The 22,129-nt window shown below is 45.4% G+C and overlaps 1 long non-coding RNA gene across 1 annotated transcript in view; it reads right to left on the bottom strand.

Moving 5' to 3' along the window:
• The window catches only part of LOC149747320 (uncharacterized), a 35,919-nt gene extending 35,096 nt beyond the window's left edge, over positions 1-823 (bottom strand). The window contains exon 1 of the long non-coding RNA XR_016388167.1: positions 278-823. This is a non-coding gene — a long non-coding RNA (uncharacterized LOC149747320). The remainder of the gene's footprint in view (positions 1-277) is intronic.
• Between the last annotated feature and the right edge of the window lie 21,306 nt (positions 824-22,129).

Below are 22,129 nucleotides of genomic sequence, written 5' to 3'. Positions count from 1 at the left end.
CTATAGGAATGCATGTCATGACCGCCCACCACTCAACACTGGGGTTACAGTCACCGGGCTAAGATGCAGCTACCCTCTGCAGGAGACCAGGGGAACACAATCTCACTTCCTGTTTCATGAATACTGTAGTTGGAGACTCACCTGTCATGTGACCCACCTGTCATGTGACCCCCACACGCAGCCTGGAAACCTTCCTGGGGCCCAGCCGCCCTCCTCTCACACGCCCCTGGGCCAAACCCTCCATAACCATCATCAGAAAGGAAATACCTACACCTACCTTGAGCTGATCCCCTACAGAGTCCACGGAGGTGCAGGCAGCGGGATCTCCAGGGCTGCAGAAACCCCGGGGGCCTGGGCTGTGTCTCCTTCACTACAGGTTCCAGGGAGGACTTGGTGGGAAGGAACCATAGGGGGCAGAGATTTCTGCCCAGCACTCTGACCCCCATCTCTTCTCCCACTGAAACAACACAGTTTGAAAAATATCACGTCCAATGTCAAAGAAAACACGCTGGCTGTGCAAGCCACAGGCCAAGGGTGTGCTTCCCCCTCTGTCCTTCCCACCAAACCCTTCTTCATTCTCCAGTGACCAGAGAGCTGGCAGGTGACTTGTCTTCTGAGCAGTTCCACATTCCACAAAGGGACCCTGGCTGTTCGCAGCCCTGGGAGAGAAAGCCCGTCATGGGCTTTCCCCGTGGAGCTCTCTCCCTCTGCCTCTCTCTGTCTCTCTCTGTCTCTCTCTCTCTCTCCCTGCCTCTCCTCCAGCTGCTCCTGGCTCAAGCCGCTGCCTGCCCCGGCTAATAATGCCTTGTCACGCAGCGACAGAATTATGGTCTCACACTGGCTTCACATGTCACAAATAATTGCGTTCCTTGCGCATCATATTGAAGTTGTCAGGACTCTCTTACGCCTATAATTTGTGTGAGTTAATCATACTTTGGCAAAACAGCAGGTCACAACCTGTGCCCTTTCGCCCCAATGGCTGGCTGAGAACGACCTACAAATCTTGTGACAAGGACAACAGAGAGGGTATGAACTGTTCAATTGCTCGTGCCTATCAGCTGCCATGGAGAAGTGTTCTTTCCCTTTGCCATCGTTTTGAATGGGCTAACGCAGCACCCCGTGTCATCCTGTCTTAATTTCTTCACATCTGGTTTATCCCTCCAGAAAAAACCCAGATATTTCTAATTTTTTTGGGATATTTCTAATCTTTTTTTTCTTTACCGCAAGACATTTTGGTGCCAAACCCAAGTGTCTTTCTTCCATGTGTTTTAAATGAAAACCTCCAGCGTCTGTGATAAAGCCTGCAGACCTCCCTCTGTGTCCGGCCCAACTGCATAGCATTTCCCTCTTGCTCTAGCAATGGTTAAATCCCTCTGGCAGCTTTATGAGCTCCTTCGCTAACACTTTATTGGGTAACATGTTCACAAACAGTGTTCCCAAGCCTTTGTTTTCATTAAAGTACAACATGTACCATCAAGTTGCATTTAATTCACTGCTTCATGTTTTATACACAGTATCGCTGACCAAGGTCTTCAGTATCTAATACTGGAGAAGGGATAATGAAGTTCAAACTGCTTTTATTACCCGAGATCTTTAATAATTGGCTTCTAAAAAAAAAAAAATCAGTGGAAAAGAAACAAGATGACCAGGTTCTGGCCAGACTGATGCTCTGCAGATACACTGGAATGAGGTCAAGAATAAGATGTTTTATGTGGGTCTGTCTCCAGGGAAGCTGTTGGAAGTTGGGTGCCCAGAGAGTGGCCAGCCCCCTCCTTGTTTTGAGGAAGAGAAGATGATGGGAACGTGGATGTGGATGGTCATTCCGGTGGCTTCTCGTTCTTTGACAAGCTACCCCACCCCTGCAGAGAAGTGCCAGTGGAGAGCGATTCCAAAGGCACATGGCAACATCTGACTTCCCAGCCGTAGACACCAGGGAGTGAGGACCATGCCATCGGTTGGTGCAACAGCAGGTATAAGGGCACCAGGTGAAATGCAAATCAAATGAGCCAAGCGCTCTCACCACACAGTGCAAGGCATGTGCATTTAATTTCTGAAGGCATCAGCTGAGGGAACGTGAACCCAGGAAAATCAGCAGATTATGCTTGAGAGTTGCCGTGGAGGACAAAAAGCCAAGTCCTTCCACTGTTTTGGTCCCTTGATCCGTCACCTCTGTCGTCTGGTTCATGGGCACAGGCCAGTGACGCTTGTCAGCACTGGAAGGCATTTCACTTTTGATGCAATTTACAAACAGCTCACCACCAGGGTGGAGTGGAGAGTCGGTGGGAAGAAGGGCGGGGGATGAAAATGTAGTGTCCAATCACAGCTGTAAACCTCCAAAGGCCCCACCTACAAGGCAAATTCAATGCAAAAACGGATGGTTATGGACTCCAGGTTTATCTCTCAGCACTCTCTCTGCGAAAAGAGTTGAGTGAAAAAGTCAGACAGACAGAGGTTCAAACCACAGCACCACCTCTGACCAACCTGGGCAAGTTACCTTAACTCTCCAGGTCTCAGTTTCCTCGTCAGCAAAGTACTTGGTACATACTAGGCACTGAGCGTATCTTAATTTGTCTCAGTCTAGATTCTCATTTATGAGCAAAGGAGCTTAATGGCTAGCTTAAGTAGAGAATGAATTTATAAGGACAATGTTGGGTGGCTCAGAGTCTACAGGAAGACTGAGAGCTAAGATGAAAAATCAGCTGGAACCAAGAGGGGTTAGAGAGCAAAGGACACAGTTGAGGTTATGCCTAAGGCATTAGCTACAGTACCACCCCTGGCATCACCACCACCGGCCATTTGGTGCCACCACCCTACGCTAGACCTTCTCTATGAGCCTCTGCCTTGCCCTCCTCCAGATTCAGAAGCGGAGGCTGCACCTCTGAATGGTCAGCCCCCGGCCCTATGGCCATGGCTGAGCTGCCCAAGGGCGGGAAGAGAGGATATACTTAGAAACCTTGGAAGATGCTCACCATGGCTGTTGGAAATTCTTAGCAAGTATGCTCTTCATTCCCATTCTCTACATAGAACTGGGAGAGAGGGGAGTTCAGGCTTTAGCTTTTCTTACAACCACTTTGATGCATTGCATTTTTTGCTGCCTTTTCAACAAGGGGGCAGGATAAGGGGAACCTGCCTCCAAGCAGCCTGACTGGCTCGTCCAAAGCCACTTAGGGTACAAGTGACAACGGTTGGAATGAAAACCCACACCTCTCCAATTCCCTGTAAGTTGTGTCCACACTAGCTCATGGGGTAACTATGGAAAAACTCCCGAGGCAAGAGTGGAACCGTGGCTTCCTGTAGGAACAGTGAACACTGGCTGCCAGGTGCAAAGTGATTTTTGACTTCCATATCTGTCACTGGTACAACAGAACTTTAAAGAAGTGCCCTGGCTGGCCAAGCAAAATGGGGACTCAGCCAAGTCCATGGTTAAGGAGAGAATGAAAAAAAAGTATCTGGAACACTCAGTTGCACGCTCCATTATTGAGCGGTTACGTTCTAAGCACTAGGCTAAGGGCTTTTGTGGCATTATTTTACTTAACAGTCAAAATAAACCAGAGTAAATATCGATTACTCTCCCCATTTTACAAACAGGTAAATCAAGGTCCAGAGCATGGGGATAGCATAGACATGGCAAAGACCTGGGCCTCAGAGCTTTGCCTTCAAAGCAGAACATGCCCACAGATGTCTCTGGTTGGTGGCGGTATATAAAAGGGACACGGGAGTCTCAGGACACAATATCATGGGTACTTAAGAAATGCCTGAGGATCTCATAATCTCAAAACCGGCATCGTTTGGGCTGAGGGATCAAGAGACAAAAAGCTGAGGGATATTTCATGATCTGGAAGTTTTCAGTTTCCTTTAATATGAAAATACTCAGCATAAAGTATTAAAGATGTAAGGATTCAGAGGTTTCAGGAGGCCAAAGAAGATTAAGAACGTCTCTCCCCAGATGAAGTGCGTGGTGTATCCATTACAGGGCATGGAGATCTCCCCTCCCCTCCCCCGCACGTTCCACTTAATAGAGAAGACGCTGAAAACTTTGAAGAAATGCTTTCTTTGTTCTGTAAGTTCCATGATTAATTAGGTATAAGCCATGTTTCAAAACGTTTCGTCATTTATTTGTAATTCTCCCCAGAGCGTGTACAGTAACTTGGCTCAGAACACGTAGATTACATTGCAAATGCTACTCATATGCTGGAACTTTTTATGTTTCCTTCTCTTCCCTCCTCTGTTTTCCCCTAAAGCACTGGAATCGAAGAACAAAGCTGGACTCCAATCCAAAAGCACACCTTGCTCTGTATGGGTCTCCCTGGCTTATCAGTAACCCCCAGGAGGGGGATAAACCGGAAACAGCAGGGGTGCGGTGGGCAGCCTTATACCCACACACGGACGGGACCTCCGGGGCTGCACGAGCCCCCAGTCCAGCAAAGATGTGTGTTTGCTTGAAGACCATCTTCATCCCTCCATCTCTATTCATGCCTCCCCACCGGGGGTATAAACTAGTGATCAATGTGGTGTAGCAGGAAACATGCGGAATACAGCTGCAGGGGTCAGACAGGTCTTGGAGCTCTGTTTTTCTCTTCTGTAAAATGGCGATAACAGGCTCTGAGCTCCATTGACTCAACCCTAAGATTGAATATGATTCAGCACAGTGCTTCATTCAGAGTACACGCTTTACGGACGTTCACTGTTCTTTTGATTATTGTCAGTTTGGCCCAAGTCCCCACCCCAAAGACACGCGCACGCACACACACACACAGAGGCTGTTCTTTCTTGCCCTCTGTCAGACTCCCTCACTCACTACCAAGGCAGCCTCTTACTTCTTTGGAACATCTTTGTTTCTATGTCTTTGCTTCCCTTCACTCTTCTCAAAAAGAATACTCTTCCAAAGTTCAGATCGAGTGACGCCACCTCCTCCTAGAAGCCCCAGGAAGAATGTGTTTGCAGTCCCCACTTTGTAGGCTATTAGAGCTAATCAGATACTTTGTTCTTATGGATTGTGTGGGCTCAAGGTTGAGCCCTGATCTTAGTAAACTTTATCTGCCTGGAGTTTAAAAGTATGTTGAGGGCTTCCCTGGTGGCGCAGTGGTTGAGAGTCCGCCTGCTGATGCAGGGGACACGGGTTCGTGACCCAGTCCAGAAAGATCCCACATGACGCGGGGCGGCTGGGCCCGTGAGCCGGGGCCGCTGAGCCTGCGCGTCCGGAGCCTGTGCTCCGCAACGGGAGAGGCCACAACAGTGAGAGGCCCGCGTAACGCAAAAAAAAAAAAAAAAGTATGTTGAGTTTATTCACTGGGTGTATTAGTGTCCTAGGGCTGCCATAACAAAGTACCACAAACTGGGTGGCTTAAACAACAGAAATTTTTTATGTCACAGTCCTGGACTAGAAGTCCAAGATCAAGGCGTCAGCAGGGTAGGTTCCTTCTGAGGGCTCTGAGGGAGAGTTTGTTTCAGGCTTCTCTGCCAGCTTCTTTTGCTTTGCTGGCCATCTTTGGCAAATCCTTGACTTGCAGAAGCATCACCCTCACCTCTGCCTTCGCCTTCACACGGCCTTCTCCCTGTGTATGTGTCTGTCACCATGTCCAACTTTTCTCTTCTTATAAGCACACAATTGTATTAGATTAGGGCCCACCCTAATGACCTCACCTTAATTTGATCATCTATGAAGACTATTTCCAAATAAGGTCACATTCACAAGTACTGGGGGTTAGGACCTCAACATCTTTTTTAGGTGGAGACACAATTCAACCTATAACACATAATTCAACTCACTAAAAGTGGGTGGGTAACAACTCTATGGCTGTGTTTGGAGTCAGAGGTAAGTCAGAGCCCTATAGGTTCATCCTGTTCCTAATTTTAGCAAGGACAGGCACTGAGGATTCTGGGAGGGTCTTATCATAGTATCACCCCAGCCTGTCTTTGTCATTAAACTTAGGCTCGTGGTTCTCAAGCCTGGCTGCCACCGTAAAGTTACCTGGGAATCCTAAAGACAAAAACAAACAAAAGAAAACAAACACAACAATGCTGGGGGTGGGGGAAGGCAGAGTCAGTCTGTCTTCTTATGTGCAGTCAGGGTTGAGAACCACTGTGCTAGGCTGCCATACAAACAACCCATGTGGTTTTCCCTGGTCTAGCCCGAGAGACATTTCTCATCTGGGGGCTTACGACGTACTCAGGATGCTTCAGTGATCATTACCAAGTTAAACTGATCTTTTATATAGAATTCTATTAAAGAATAGAAAAGGTTAAAATCCTCCAGATGGTCGAGATTAAGGAGAAATACATTCTCTCCTAAAATATGTAGCCATTGCCTTAGCGTTGGACTACTTTTGGGAGGACCAACTCTTGCCCAAATGGAGGAGTGTAGGCTAGGGTTTCAGTCTCATGTACAGTAGTTGTAAATGCTTTGAGATCCAAGAGGGAAAGATCTGTAAGTGAAGACACTGCTGTTGTCCATTTCCATGGTGGCCAAAATGATATTCCAGGCTTATACACAGTCTGGCTGGATGGTTCATCTTGGACTTGGTATTATTAGTGTTTCGATTAGAGAAATGAGCTGGTGTATGAGGAGTATGTAGACACCTGGAGAGAAATAAGCCATCCATGGGCCAGACTTTTGATAGAAAAGATAGTAGGATCACTGGTAATAATAGTAGCTAACCCTTACGTGAGTATATTGTATATCTGATGGGTATGGTAGCAAGGCTGTTATTGCTACTGAATTTTTATGCCAATTTCCTACCTGACAAGATTCCATTTTGAATATTCAGCTACTTGAATGACTACATTCTTCCTCGTGTCTTAGAAATATGAACAGAAGGAAGATTTCTTTGGAAATTAAAAGCATCTTTATTTGGCTTTTTTTGTGTGTTTTTTTGCTGTACACAGGCCTCTCACTATTGTGGCCTCTCCCGTCGTGGAGCACAGGCTCCGGACGCGCAGGCTCAGCGGCCATGGCTCACGGGCCCAGCCGCTCCGCGGCATGTGGGATCTTCCCAGACCGGGGCACGAACCCGCGTCCCCTGCATCGGCAGGCGGACTCTCAACCATTGCGCCACCAGGGAAGTCCCTATTTGGCATGTTTTAATAAAGGGCCTAGAAGGACAAAAAATGCCTAGATTAGCATTTCAATTTTTGGTGAACTGAGGTTCAGAGGCCTGAGAAACAGCAAAATAATGAGCGCATAGGTCCTATAAAAAGGACTGGGAAATTACTCACTCTGATCAAATTCAGTTTGCTTATTTCAGAGAGAACTGGGGGAGGAAGAGCAGAAGAAAATGGGTTAGTCAGTCAGGACAGACCCATTAGTTAGTCCTAATGATTAGTTGCAGAGCCTACAAACCTCAGGGATAAAAATGATACCTACAACTCTGCCACCTTCGCTACAATGTATATAATATCACAAATAATAATTTATCAATTGCAACAAGTTTGCCCTCAGTCGATTACCCTGGTCGTAGCAGAGCGGGTCCAGCAGAAAGGGGAGGAAGAAGTTACAAACTTTGCCTGTGTTACGCACGTGAGGGACATTGGTGAGTTTAGGGACCAAGGAGCCCTCTTCTGCCAAGAAGTTGATCTCCAGTATTTATTTGGGTGCAAACCAAAGTAGAATAATGGGAAAGGAGGTCCTTCATGTAAAAAGAACTCAAAAACTTTACAGACTGAATTAGGTGTAATCCTTATGAGATCCCTAACAGCTCATAAATAACTTTTAATGAGATTTCCAGCAAGTAAAATAGCACGTGGGGGAAAAATTATTCTTTTTTATTTTTGTTATTTTGTTTTCAATAAAGCACATATTTCATATCTGTTGTTTTCCCAACCCATAGCCAAAAGAAGGGAACCCATTGCAATAAGAAGAGATTAGTACTGAAAATATTTAATTAACTGATAGGGACAGGAAACGCTTGAATATGTCATTGGAAATTCTTGACATTGCCCACCAATCTATGGAAACTTATAGAGCTGAGTCTAAAGCATGTTCCGGAGTTAAGCAGAGAAATAAATCAAGGTTTGCAAATGTCATTTAAGTTTTCACCTGTCCCACGATTCAAAATTATTGGCTTCCCAATGAAAAGCATATGTTGTGTCCCTTGCCTGGGGAGTTGTAATGAAGTGAGGCAGACACTCTCCAGCCCTCCCTCCCATCGTGCCCCTCTTGATTTCCCATCGAGTGAAAATAATTACTGTATCCTTAAGGGAGCGCTTCCCTGGCTTTCCTGCGTCTGGTCTCCCGATAAGCATTGCCATGTCGGCTCCTCCAGCCCTGCCCCTCTTCCTTGAGGGACTAAGGTTTGATTTATGAGAAAATAGTTGGCAAATTGCGATGTCCATCTTGATGGATGACATCATTTGGAGCATTTTGCTGATCATGTATGACTACCTTTTTTTGTTGAGCCTGGTTGCAATTGATCTGCAGCTCCAACAGCTGAAGAAGGGGAAAAAAATAGCAATTACCTTTTCTTGGAGAGGTCACCAAGCCGAGAGAGCTCTGGCCTTTTGTTCCCTTGAAACACAAGTCACGTTGAAGCCCTTGACGAAGAGCTCTTACAGATGTTATCTTAGATGTCCAAACGAGGACTCTTAGAGGTAGGCAAGACAGGTATGGTCCCCCTCCTTCAGAAGATCGGAAAAGTGAAATTCAGAGAGACTGAGTGCTTTGCTCAAGGTCACACAGCTAGACAAAATCAGGGATTCAGATCTTGGGCTTTTGACTCCAAAGCAAGTGCTTATTTCTCTTTCCTTTCCTTCTCAATGGAACGGGGATGTGCATTTAATGACAAAATCAAACCCCCTCTGTTCTAAGCTATTCAGTCCCACCTGCCCCTGCCCTAGTTGTTGCGGTAACTCCCTATCTCTGGCCCTCTAATATCTTCCTTCCCATCTCTCTTCCTTGCTGTCACCAGCATTATAATTCGACAGAAGCAAATCCAGTCATGTCACTGCACTGTTTAACAACTTTCTGCCCATTCTCCACTGCTCGCCTCTCAAAACTTTCCATCTCATTCCCTCTAACAGGAAAGCTATGGAGTGTGAGCCGGAGTTCAAAGCTGTCTACTTTGAATTTCTTTGAAATCTCATGCTTTGTCTTAAAATTTAATATGGGTTTTTAATTCTATTCTATATGTCCACTTCTTTCCCCCCATTTAGAAACAATGATTTTTCCCTAAAATTCTTTGAGTACAAATGATGCCCTGGAGAGCTGCCTCATGTTTATCCTATATGGCTTTGCGCAATCCTAATTTAAGGAGCCAAGTCTTGAAGTCCAGGACTTTGGCAGAGACTACAAGGCCCATATCCAGTTGGGCCTACTTTCCTCACCACCTCGTTTCTGTCACTCACCCTAGACTCCTTACGTGACAGCCAACCTGACTTTCCATACGTCTGTGTCTTTGCTATTCCCTCAGTCTGTAGGTCTCTGCTCCATTTGCCTTGAATGGCACGTTTCACTGCACTTTCCTTTGTGTCCTGCCACCCCCCACAAGGATGTGGCTGTGGTTTAATCACCTGCACCCCATTCATGGTAGCAGTTAACCCTTTGGATCCAGATCATTTATGGGCAAGTCTGTCTTTCCCCACTAGACTAAGCGCTGTTGCCTGTCGCCTCCATTGTTACCTACCAGTGCCCAGTGTACTTGGCACAAACCAGGCACTAGATAACTGCTTATAAACTGAATGAAAAATATTAATACATTCCCCCTAGGAGATTGTTTTTTAGAAGGTAGCCTAACCTCTGTGGTTTATACTGTACAGTTTAGAAGAGCTTCCACACATTTAAAAACAAGCAAACAAACAAAAAAACGACTTGAGTGTGCCTTTTTTGTGTATGCCAGGTACGTTACTTCATTGATCTTCGTGTTTATGCCACAGAGCGGGCAGGGTAAGTCCAGCTTACCTCATCTCCTTGCCATAACTTAGAGGTTAAGCCAAGGCACTGGGTGTGGTCTGTCTGGGCTCTCAGTTCCCCCTCCTTCCCAGCTTTGTGTGACCTCAGTTTCCTCACTTGTGAAAGGGGTGAGAGTGGTACTGTTGAGATGCAGCGTCCTGTGCTGGTGAAGGGCATGAGCTCTAGAAATGATAGCCAAGGTCAGGGGTCTGCAAACTATGGCCCATGGGCCTACTCCAGTCTTCCACCTGATTTTCTGTGGCCTGCGAGCTAAGAATGGTGCTCATAATTTTAAAGGGTTTTAAAAAGTCAGAAGAATAATATGGTGTGACACATGAAAATGATATGAAATTCACATTTTGATGTCAATAAATAAAGTTTTATTGACTCACAGCCTTGCTCGTGTGTTTATATATTGCCTGTCGCTTTTTGCACAACGATGGCATTGTTGAGTAGCCATGATAGAGGCCATTCAGCCCACCAACGCTCAATACTGACCACCTGATCCTTTCCAGAAGTTTGCTGACCGCTGACCTATGTTCAAATCCCAGCTCCACCCCCTACGAGTTCTGTGACCTTGGGAAGGTTAGTTAACTTTTCTATGTCACAGTTTCCTCTACTATAAAATGGAGATGACAATAATCTCTGTGTCACAGGGCTTTATGAGAGGAATAAAGTGCTTGGTAAGGACCCAGTGAATGTTAGCTAATATTACTAAGCTACCTTCCCAGAGGGCTGGAACTTGCCAAGTAGTCGAGTGGGGAGAGAAGGGGGTGCTAGTGCCAGCTGCGTGGAGAGTTCCAACTTGATGTAATCGGAGAGGCTGAGACTCAGGATGTGAGCCAAACTGAGCTGAAGGAGAACACCAAGGGCCAACATGCAGATACCCAGTGGACACCTTTCCAAAGGGCCCAGACAGGACGGAGGCTGGGGTCACAAAGTCAAGAGTTCCAAATTGGATTTAGATGGGACCAACGCAGAAGCCAGTGAGAAACAAGCAAGAGGTAGGAGGAGAAGGTTCTAGAAGATTCCCCAGGTACCAGACAGCACTCCACGCCAGGTCTGACTTAAAGGGACAGGCATGTCATTCCCCTCTACCGATGAGGAGACAGAAGTTCCGAGTGGTTAAATGGTTTGCCTGAGATAACACATCTTGTAAACGACTAACTCCAAAACACAAGATGCCCAGACCACGCCTTCTCCCTCCACTCCAGCCCGACAAATTTCCCACCCAGTGTTTCAGGTTCAGATCCTTTCGTGGCCATTATAAACATCGTTGAGACTAAGGGAAAGTGCATATCTCTGTTGTTGTACTGTTTTGTTTTTTCCAAGAACAGAGAGTTGTCATCTTTTTAAAGCCATCAAGCATGGATTCGATGCGTTTCCTCCCTTCCTGCAGTTAGAGTCCTCGTTACTGGGTGCAGCAGGCACTAGCTGTGCATATGCTCAGATCTTCAGCAAGGTCTCTGACGGGGCCTCTAGCCCCCAGGCGCGTTTCTCTCACAAGTTCAATGACAACCCTGCAAATGGCAAATTATGATTTGAGAGTGCAAGGATCCAAGATGCAGGGAAAGAAGAAGTTGGGGGAAAGCAGTCTAAGAAAAGCAACAAGTGATCCAAGGACCTAGGCCAAACATAAACCTATAGATTTCAACAGACACTTGATAAAAACATCTTTATAGTGTCTCCATGTCGTCAAAAGAAGGCTCTAGATCACAGCTCTTCTTGTGTCTTATCCCTAACAAATGTGATTGCCAAAGAAGACTGGGCTCAGAAAGCCATACTCCAAGGGCAGGGTGAAGACAATTCTGCCTCAGAGCCTAGCGACACGCAATGTTTTGGCTGTTCTGTTGAAAGTAGGGATTCTTGTTTATTTGACGATTTTTCTTCCTTGGACAATGTATTTAAACAAGTGTCTTCTTTTGGTCCAGTGTTTCTTCAAATTTATTTATAGAAGAACTCTTTTCCTTCCCCCTTCTAATCTGTTTTTCATATTTTGGTGAAAGGGATAATATATAAAATTTTACAAGGGTTTATCTTTCTTTGCATTTCCTCCATGTGGACATCTGGCATTCTCATTAAGGAAGTGATGTCCATTCATAGACCCACTCTGTCCTTAATTCATCCTAAAGATCAGTGCCGTAATTTGAAGATTACACTGTCTTCCAATGTCTTTTGCAAAGGTTCTTTAAAAAAAAAAAATCTATCCAGCACTCTTCAGTTCGTTTTATTCTGCTCATATCTTTAAGTTCCAAAGTTTCCTTTTCAGCCTCTTTTCCCAAATGGTAAAATACATAGCACTATTATTTTGTACATTTTGTCAAAAGCATGTTTTTTATGCTCTAAGTCTCTCACCAGGACCCCTCTAAATTTTAGGCTTTAGGGCTGAGGAAAGAGGCAGAGCAAACAATCCGACTGCACACAAAGCATGCCTCGTTACGCATTACGATGACCCTCGGAGTGCTGCATTCCTGCTGAGAGCACCTCAGATTTGGTCAGACTTTGGAAAGCTTGAATTAGAGTTTATAATCTCCTGAAAATGATATAAACCCAAGGTTGGCTCAGTTCCTGTGATGTCATAAAGGCATTTAATTATGTGAGAGAAATGTTTGGATAGGGTGCATGGAAAATACACACACAGGTACACACACACAAGCGCATGTACACATGCATGCAAAATGCAGTCGTTCAATCCTGGGCCAAGAGATTAATGTCAATTTCAGAAGCTTCGTCTAAAGAAGTCTTGTTTATAAACCCTTTATGATGCTTTTATTATTGTGGTGGTAATAATGATAATAGTTTAAAATAGAAACAGTAGTTTGAGCAGAAAATATGGCTCCTCATTTGATTCGAGTGGAGATGTTCCCCTCAAACAAGGCTTTGGGTAATTTGCATCTTTCGAACACACTGGTACAATACTTTTCTCCTTAAAAGTTCTCTGCACTTTAGAGAGTCACTTATATATAGAAATCCACTTCAATTGACAAGCTGATGAATCACCTGCCCCATAATACAAATGACTGTGGGTAAACATATTGGGTGCAATGTATTTTAATGATGTCTAAACAGTCAGAGGTTGGTATACCTAGCTGCGAAAGGTCTGTTGAAATTGAACCTGCTCGTTTTCTTCAAGTTTATGCCCAGTAATTTATGAGTTTGAATGTGGTCTGCAAGTTTGTATTTCCTGTGGTTTGCCCTCCTTTGGAGTTGAGTTGGGGCTCTGCTCCATTCGGCTGGCAAGTGAGTTGCTTTCAATTTAAGCGGTTTCTGGAAATAGTATTCCTTCATAAACAATAGGTCAGCAGAATCAGAGTGAATCACACATTCCTCTAAAAACTTACGTAGCATCTGGGGTTCCATTCCTAGGCATAGTCCTTAGAAAAGCGAATGATCTAGTAGATCAGCTAGAAATTGTGATGCAACGACAAACACATAGCATCGCTTATGCTGTATTTTAGCCCAAAGTGCGTAATTGAATCCATCAAGACTTCAGATATAACATGTAGCTTACAAGAAAATCAGGGGATAGAGGAATGAGTTAAACACCACCACCAGGAAGCAACCGGACAACTCTAGATGGTAGAGCATTCCACAGGACCTCTTGCCTGACCTCTTCAGCATGTCAGCAACATAGAAAAGGGAGATCCTAGATGACAAGAGATTTGAAGGCCATAGGAACAAAGTGAAACGTACAATAGTGATGTATACAGTGGTTTGGACAAACAGCTATAATGGACATTTGGAGATCAGTTGGAAGAATTTAAATAAGGTCTGGCTTTTAGAAGAGAACAAAATTTACTAAAATGGAAAGGTGGAGATAGTTGACAGCAAAATGTAGATTACAAAATTTTTAAAAACCACACACACGTGTGTTTGTGTGTGTGTGTAAAGATGGGGAAGGATATGCGCAGATACACTAAATTATACTGGTGATCTTGGGGTGGGTATTAGTTTCCTGTGGCTTCTATAACAAATTGTCACCAACTTAATGGCTTAAAACAACAAAAGTTTGTTATCTTATAGCTCCAGACGTCAGAAGTCTGAAAACAGTTTCACTGAGCCAAAATCAAAAGGCTCCCTCCGGAAGTTCTAAGGGAGAATTCCTTCCCTTGCTTTTTCCAGCTTCTAGGGACCACCTGCATTCCTTGGTTCACAGCCCCACCTCACTCCAACCTCTGCCTTCTCATCACATACTCTTCTCTCCCTCTGCTTTCTTTGTCATATTGCCTTCTCTGACTCCGACCATCCTGCATCCCTGTGACAGTGACTTTTGTGTTTATAGTCAGCCCACCAGACACTCCAGGATAACCTCCCCGCTCAAGATCTCTAACTTAACCATATCTGCAAAATCCTTTTTACTGTTTAAGGCAACATATTCACAAGTTCTGGGGACTAGGATATAGATACTCTGGGAAGAGGGGGGAATTTTTTGGCCAGCCACAATAGATATATGGTTTCTTCATCTCTTTACTTTTACTTGTCTGTATTTTCTGACTTTATACAGTGCATATGTACTGGTTCTTTAATATTAAAAGTAAAATGGTGGGTTTTTTCCCTGTCTGGAAACTACGCAGTTCCCCCTTCAACTGGACAGAGTGTCCGCTCAAGTTTTCATGTGGCCCCTCTAAACCTCAGCTTTGCTCGGTCTCTAGTATGAATCTCTGAAGTAGACAATTGTAAGCAACCTCCCAGTTGGTCTCCCTTCCTCCAACCTCCCCTGATGCTCCGTTTAACCTGTGTATACCAGACCAGAGCATCCCCCGGAAGACCAATTTTGACCAAGAGTCTCTCTTTCAAAAGCTTTCAATGGCTCCCTCTTGTCCACAGGACAGGGGAGCTGCTTCTCCATATGGTCCGCCCAGGCCACATCACAGTGGGTCAGCTCTTTGTCCCTTCAAGGCGGCCCTGCTGCCAATGTCCTATAACGTCAAACATACTGCCAGTTCCTGTAGATGTCACCAGAATGAATTCTGATGTTCACAGCGCTGTGTTGTTATCTCAGATCCTGAAGGAATCTGACTTGAGTGGGCAAGGTCGCTGCCCCCTGAAGAGAGCCAGAGTCTGCAGCAACCCTGCCTGATGCAAGAGACGATGCCAAGAGCGCCAATGCCTCATTCTCCTGAGGCTGCTAAAGCTCTTAGCACCAATGCCATTGAGGTCTTGGGTGTTCGGTGCCTTTTCTATGTTAGTGTCCACAGAGCCCCCATGCCTGAAAAACAAGGTTAAGATTTTGGAGGTGGAATGAAAAGACTGTCTAGATGAGAGAATCCCAACCATTTCCCAGTCCTGGCCCACCAGCCCTAACCCATGGCTCTCACTATCTCTTTCTTAGGACAAGCTTGTAAGCAGGCAGTGCCACGGTTCCTCGTAAAACAGATTTTAGGTGGGAACAGCCCACAGGCTCCCAACAGGCCCAGATATGCCTGAATCCTAGAGCAACTACACTCTGCTATATTCCATTCCGTAACATGAGCCAGGAGCTATCTCGCCGACAATAATATGACTAAACTCTACGTATTCAGGACACCATGATAGAATGAATACGTTCTTCAAGACCACGCTTCCTAATTTTTAAATTTTTATTTATTAGCACTTTCAATGCTTGTGCATTCGTAGCAAGTAGCAGGTGTCAAAGCTGTAAGAGAACTGTGTGGGCAAAAGCTTGAAGTTGAGAAGCTCCTCTCAAGTAATTTAATTATATTTTGCAGATCTGGGAAAGCCCTTTCTTATCCCATTTTCAGAGAGTTTAAGAGTTCTGCAAAGATGTAGCTTGACAAATGCTCTTATGCATTTTACAAATGAGAAAAATGCCTTGTAAGGAGAGTAAGGACTCTTCTAAGACCTTATAGAACCCAGGTCTCCGGCCTCCCTTGTCACCACACCTGCTCCCTGCTTCTATTCTCTGTCAATAATCATACTTCAGCAAACAAAAGTCAACCTGCTAGGCAGAGCTGCAGCCACCGCCGGCAATTCTGTGCAACCCATTTTGTTGTGTAGCATGCTTTACAGATGATGCTACAAAAATCAGAGTTTGGCAAAAAGCCCTTCTTTTCAGATACTTTATGTGGAAAAAGAAAAAAGAAGAAGAAAAACGTATCCAGATCTTTTTCGAAAATTACTCACAATCAGCTGGAAGGTATCCGGTGAACTTTGTTTTACAGCGTTTTGTGGCCAGTTACAAATTTGGGTCATGCCCTGCAATCTATCTCTGCTGGGAACTTTCACTGAAGCCATCAGGGGAATTAGAAATAGAATGTTAGAGGCAGGATCAAGAATGCACAGACGAGCCGGAGAAACCTGTGAGTGGCTTTCTGGATGCGTGATGAAAGGACAGATAGATAACTCGTGTCCAAGCCCAGAGCCAGGTTCGTATCCAATGTCGCTCAAGATTAAACTTGGAGTGTGTTTCCCTCCATCTCTGATGGCACAAAAGGTTTTACTGACTTAAGAGCCAGCACCGAACCATGTCTCTGTGATTATTTTATTGGCTGCAAGGTCCACGAAATAATGGTTACAACATGAGATTGTACTGTGTCTGAGAAAATCGGGGAAACAGCCAAGTCTCAAGAACATTCTGTGTCTTTTCGGCAAGTGTCCGCCTTCTTTGCCTGGGAAGCTTAGCATATTTCTAGAGGAGTAAGTGCGATTCTCCACAAAATCTGGTGAGTGAAAGTGACTCTCTTTAATAAACATTCTTCTTTTTTCATCTCTGAAAGGCAAGGGAGGCCTGGCCTGGGAACGCCATTTTCGGTTTCTTTGGAGGACCACGAAGACGTCTGTAGTTCTTCCCGGAAGCAAGCTGTTACATGAGCAGCCCCTTTCCTCCCCCGGAGTCGCTCTTTGAGAGGAGTTCCACAGCCGTGGAAACTGAAGGTTACATTCCAACTGCCAAGGTTTCCCCAGGACTTAAATGGAGAAGTTCACCCCTTCAACCCCCAAATCCCAGGGAAGAAACTTTGATCCTAAGTATGGAGATCCTTGTCAATATTCCATTTAGGAAGCAGCCCCTCTGATTTGTTTTAGAAGAAAATCAAACTATAAACTAGTAGAAATAGTGATCTGGACTCCTAACTTTGATCCCTAGAGGTGCTGGGTGGATAATATAATAGTTCTATCCACAAGAACTAGCTACCATTTATTGAGCATTTATATGTGCTAGGCTATGAGCTAAGTGCTTTGCATTCAAAGCCTCATTTAATCCTTACAAGGAATGTACAAATTAGATAGTACTAACATCCTTAATTTGACAAAGGAACGGAAACTCAGAGAGTTTCAGTTAGAAACTGTTTCAGTTAGAAACTCAGTTTCAGTTAGAAACTCAGAGAGGTTAAGTAACTTGCCAAAATCACGCAGCACTTAAGTCATCGAGCTGGGGTTTGAACCTGCTCAGTGTGGCTCCCAATCCTGTCCATGTCAGTGCTCAGAACTGTGGCCGTCCCCAACTCTGAGATGGACGGGAGAGATGCTAGTTAGACTTTGGAGGACTGAGGAGAGGGTCCATCCAGAGAGAGACAGTGTAGAGCTTGAGAAATACAGAACCGTGGTCCTTGCTAGGAGCCTCTCTATCATAAGCGAAGGGGAAGGCGGTTGGGCCCCATTTGGACAAAGGGTGGTGGCAGGAACTGGGCCAGAAGCAGGCTTCAGAGCGGCAGAGGGGAAGAGAGGGCAAACGACCACAGGTGCCCAAGAAGGCCAAACAAGTCAGAGTCAGGGAGCTGGATGCTATCTCCCTACAGAGAAACCCAGTTTGAAAAGAGAATCACTTCTTCCTTCTTCAACTCTCAGGCTGCCTGGCAAGGCTGTTGCAGGACCCAGAACAAATGAACAATTAAGTCCTGAGCCTGTTGTTACCCATGGTGATGGCTGTTGCTATACTGACTAGTGTATAGTCAGGACTAGTCGTATGAGGGATTTATGGGGGCAATGCCTGCGAGGAGAACAGGGGAGCCCTCAGACTGCAATGCCAGCCTGACCCCAGTGGAGGAAGGAAGGAAGGAGGGAGGGAGGGAAGGAGGAGGGAAGGAAAGTTTGGGTGGGAAGAGTCTCGGCGGCACAGCTCTGAGGAGGGTTTGGCCAGGCTGACGGGGACTCCTTGAAGCAGAGTTGCCTGTGGGAAGGCAACTCTTGGATCTCTTGGAAATGGGCCTCTGAGGGAACCCACCCTAGGTCATCAGCTGGGAGCAGCCCACAGGAAGTGTGGCCTCAGCACAGATCAGTGGTGGATCCAGAGAGACAGCGATGGCCATCAGTCAGCATGCTAGGTGGTGGCTTTTCACAGTCACCACAACTGGCTGTCCCCTTGCTGGCTCCAAAACAGGGTAGGGACACTCACGGGGAGCCACTGGGACGTCTAGTGGAGGGGTTAATAACGCATATGCCCCGTAGAGTCTCTGTGCAGATTAAATGGGGAAATGCATGTCAGCACCCAGCACAGTGCTGGCACCCGAACGATCCCAGGAGAACAGCAGGTCTCATTCTATTACAGCAGTTCAGGAGAGGTGGAGGTCACCCTGAGGAACTACACCCAGGTCTCAGTTCCATCCTGGGATAACCAGTCATGTTCTTCCGAGGAGATTCCTGCAGCTTCTAGAAACTCCATCTCTCTCGCCTCCCTTCCCTCTCCTCTCCATCCCCACCCAACCAAGGGGAGGGCCAGGCTGAGTTACACGATGCTCCTTCAGAGCACAGGTGGAGAAACCAACCCACCCTGTGCTTGACTTGAGCCTTCTGATTAGAAAGTCAAGCCACCCTCCCTTCGGAGCATCTGAATGTAAGCTGAACTCAGTCTTTTTGAGATAAAGACTAGCTTCTGAACAAAAAAATAGTTTTGATTATAAAACGAAGGCTGACCGTTAGCCAGTGAGATGTGAGATTTGGGGCTCCACCGAAGGGGTGCAGGAGGTCTGAGGCCAACCCTATTGATTGGTGAGCTGAAGAAAATGGGGTTTTCTGTGGATGCCCTTGGGTAATGCCATTCTTGCCCTTCCTGGTGACCATTTCATTTACTTATTTTAAGGCAGGGTTTTATGGACTCTACTTGCCAGACCTCATGTTTGCTGGGAGCACCTCAAGTTTCAGACATTTACCGGAGTTGACTCTGGTTAAGATTCTTTTTGTTGCAAATGCATTCGGTTTGGGGACTGAGTGTGGAATGGAAACCCCAGCTAGAGGGGCAGTAAAAACGTCCTTCTTCTAGAAAACATTGAGAACATATTAGAAAAAAAAATTGGAAATGAGAAAGGTCTCTACCCACAGAGATTCTCTCAGATTGGAAGATTCTGTCATTGAAATACGGTAGTCCCATTCGATAGCATCTGAAAGATAAGTATTCAGGGAAATTAGAGAAAAGTTCCTCCACTGGAGAGCCTGGCATTGCCTTCCTGTCCTCAACTGACAGAGAGCCCAATTTTCTGGCATTTGAGAATGAGTAATATTTAAAGATTTAGGGAAAATTAGTCAAATGCACCTTGATTATAAACACATGTACCCATTTCATTTAGCTATTTTTAAATGTGGGTTTTAACCAGCTGCCATTAATAGCGAGTGTGCTGCTTGCCTGTTTTTCCTTCTTCTTGTAATAGAAACGGCAGAAGGAAAGAAATACTTAGCCATTTTGGATCTCTTTCCAGAGCAGGAAGAATTATTGAATATAAATTGTATCTTCCTACCTCATGAAACAAATGAAACCTAAATTAAATAAAAGGAAAATTAACAATCAGGATTATGTAAAAAGCATTACATTTCCTTGGGGCTCGAGTTACAAAGATATGTTTTTGTAAAAGAAAGAAAGGTCAGTTACCACTATTAAACTTGTATATTGTTTTATGCTAAGTCCTTTCAGTGGCCTCTCTGAGGGACCGTTTAGTTTGTATTACAGTCTAATAAACTCCAGGTGCACAGGACAAACTGAATAATCAGAACCCGACGGCCCAAACTAGTTAAAAATAATGTGGTACATTCCTGGCTCTCTGCATTTAATTTATTGTTAATCATTGTTATTACTTACATTTATTGGGTAGTTTTTCCAGATTTATTAGGCACTACATTTAACAGTGTTATCGCTTGTAACTGACCATCAGTGGAATCGAAAACATATTTTTGTAAAGACTCCTACCCCAATTAGTAAGTTGTTTCCCCTTGAGATGAAACAGACCCCAAAAATGACTGTGTTATTTTCCCCTTGAGTCAAAGGGAAACTCTGGCACAAAAACCCACTTTTGCTAAAACCACCTGTTGGATGATAGGGAAGGGGTATCATTCCTGAGACACAGAGGTGACCTTTCCATTCAAAGTGGAAAAATGAGGGATTTTATTCTACACATCAGGGGTAGTCTCCCACTGCAGTGGAACAGGCAACCTCCCAGGGATGAGACTTTTAGGACACCAAGGAAGGACAGGCGGGAACCTGTTTCTCCACCTGCCCGGAATTCTATAAATCCAGAAGCAAACCTTTGGATGAATGGGAGAAGTGATGCTTTGACTAAAATTCACATTCAGGTATAAGTGACTGATATTCTCTTGACCTTTTCTTTTTTAAAAAATATTTATGTATTTATTTATTTGGTTGCACCAGGTCTTAGTAGCGGCAGGCGGGCTCCTTAGTTGTGCCATGTGAACTCTTAGTTGCGGCATGCATGTGGGATCTAATTCCCTAACCGAGGATCGAACCCAGGGCCCCTGCATTGGGAGCGTGGAGTCCTATCCACTGTGCCACCAGGAAAATCCCTCTTGACCTTTTCTAAGAGTTGTTTTGGAAAGGGGGTGGAAGAGAGCACAGAATACCAAAAGGAGAACTATCAGAAAGAGGAGGACCAGAATGGGAGCCTTCTCATCTTTTCTTGTCCCTAATTTTGCTGGTCCCAGTCTTGCCAGAGAGCAGCATCTCCCACTTGGAATGTGGTGAAGCAAGTGGCCAGCACAGAAGATTTGCCCCCAGGGATGAGGTCTTTCATTTGGTTCCGCACACTGAGCGCCCAGGAACCTGAGCAAGGCTCAGGCTCGAAGCTCAGGAGGTGGCCCCTGGGCACACTCCAGTCTTTGGTGAGCTCTGACTGCTTGGCATGCAGCAGTGAGGCACATCAATAATTACCTGCTGAGTGCCTGAATGAATGCCAATTCCCATCACATCCTTTCGCCTTTAGTGGGAGCCTGCGGGGTCAAAGAAAAGACCACTAGATGGGAGGCAAGACTCTCAGGCTCTAGTCCCCAATCTTCCGAGCGACCTTGGGCTAGTGGTTGGTCCTCTTGGGAAACTCAGTTTGCTATTCTATAAAATGAGATGGCATGGTGGTCCACTGATTTCATTAAGTCCCCCAATTCTTCACACATCCAATCCCTGTTCCAATTCACACCCCAAATCCACGTTCTTCGTCAAGTGACTTTACAATGCCTCTCACGTAAGGGGCGGAGTCCACTCCCCTACTCCTGGAATCCAGGCTGGTCCTATGATTTGCTCAGCCAATAGAATGCCACAGAAGTGGAGGTGTCAGTTCTAAGTGAGCCTTTGGTGTTTCTGCTTACCCTCTAACCTAGTGTCCTGGGGGATGAAAGACACACAGGGCAAAGCTGAGTCACCCTGGTCTCCCCAGCCAGCCAGCCTCCGCCAGCTGACAGCCACCAGTCCCCAAATATGTGAGTGAGCTCAGCCAAGACCAACAGCGCTACTGACCCTGGACAGGAGAGCACTAAAGGCTTGCTGTCCTGTGCCACTAAAGTTCGTGACTGTTTGTCATACAGCATCATTCTGACAATGTGTAACTGATAACAGATGGTGCCATTAGATGAGCTCTAAGGTCCATTTCTCCTCCAAATTCTACAGCTACTTAGAACCTAATCCAGTACACGGACAAATATCTAGTCCTAATTGCATCCCCTGGGAGACATGGGTGGGTCTCTTTACCTTCCTAGGCCTATTTTAAATAGAGAATGATAATCCTTGCCCCTCCCTGTAGACCTCCTTGGCAGGGCCACACACAGGGGTATTTTAAAGGACAATTTGAATATTCAATATGGAATCACTTTGAACCATTCAAAAGGCAGACTCTATTATGAGTTAATTCTTAGCCGTAAGAATTCTACATCTTCTTAGGAATCTCATTAGGAAGCCCCCTAAGGTGTCATCGCTTAGAAGACAAGCAAAAGAATCAGGTAGATGCTGTTTAAAAACCCATTTAGGTCTCTTACAAGGTATCCACATTCAATGCTCTAAATTAGTATTTTGTTTCAGAGCCACTGTAGAGGAGCCCC

This window comes from Delphinapterus leucas, chromosome 16 (assembly GCF_059928025.1).
Source record: "Delphinapterus leucas isolate spDelLeu-1000000601 "Yukka" chromosome 16, BTC_Dleu_Yukka2, whole genome shotgun sequence".
Taxonomy (NCBI): Eukaryota; Metazoa; Chordata; class Mammalia; order Artiodactyla; family Monodontidae; genus Delphinapterus; species Delphinapterus leucas.
Note: the sequence above shows the minus strand (reverse complement) of the source record. Positions and strands in the feature narration are given on the sequence as shown.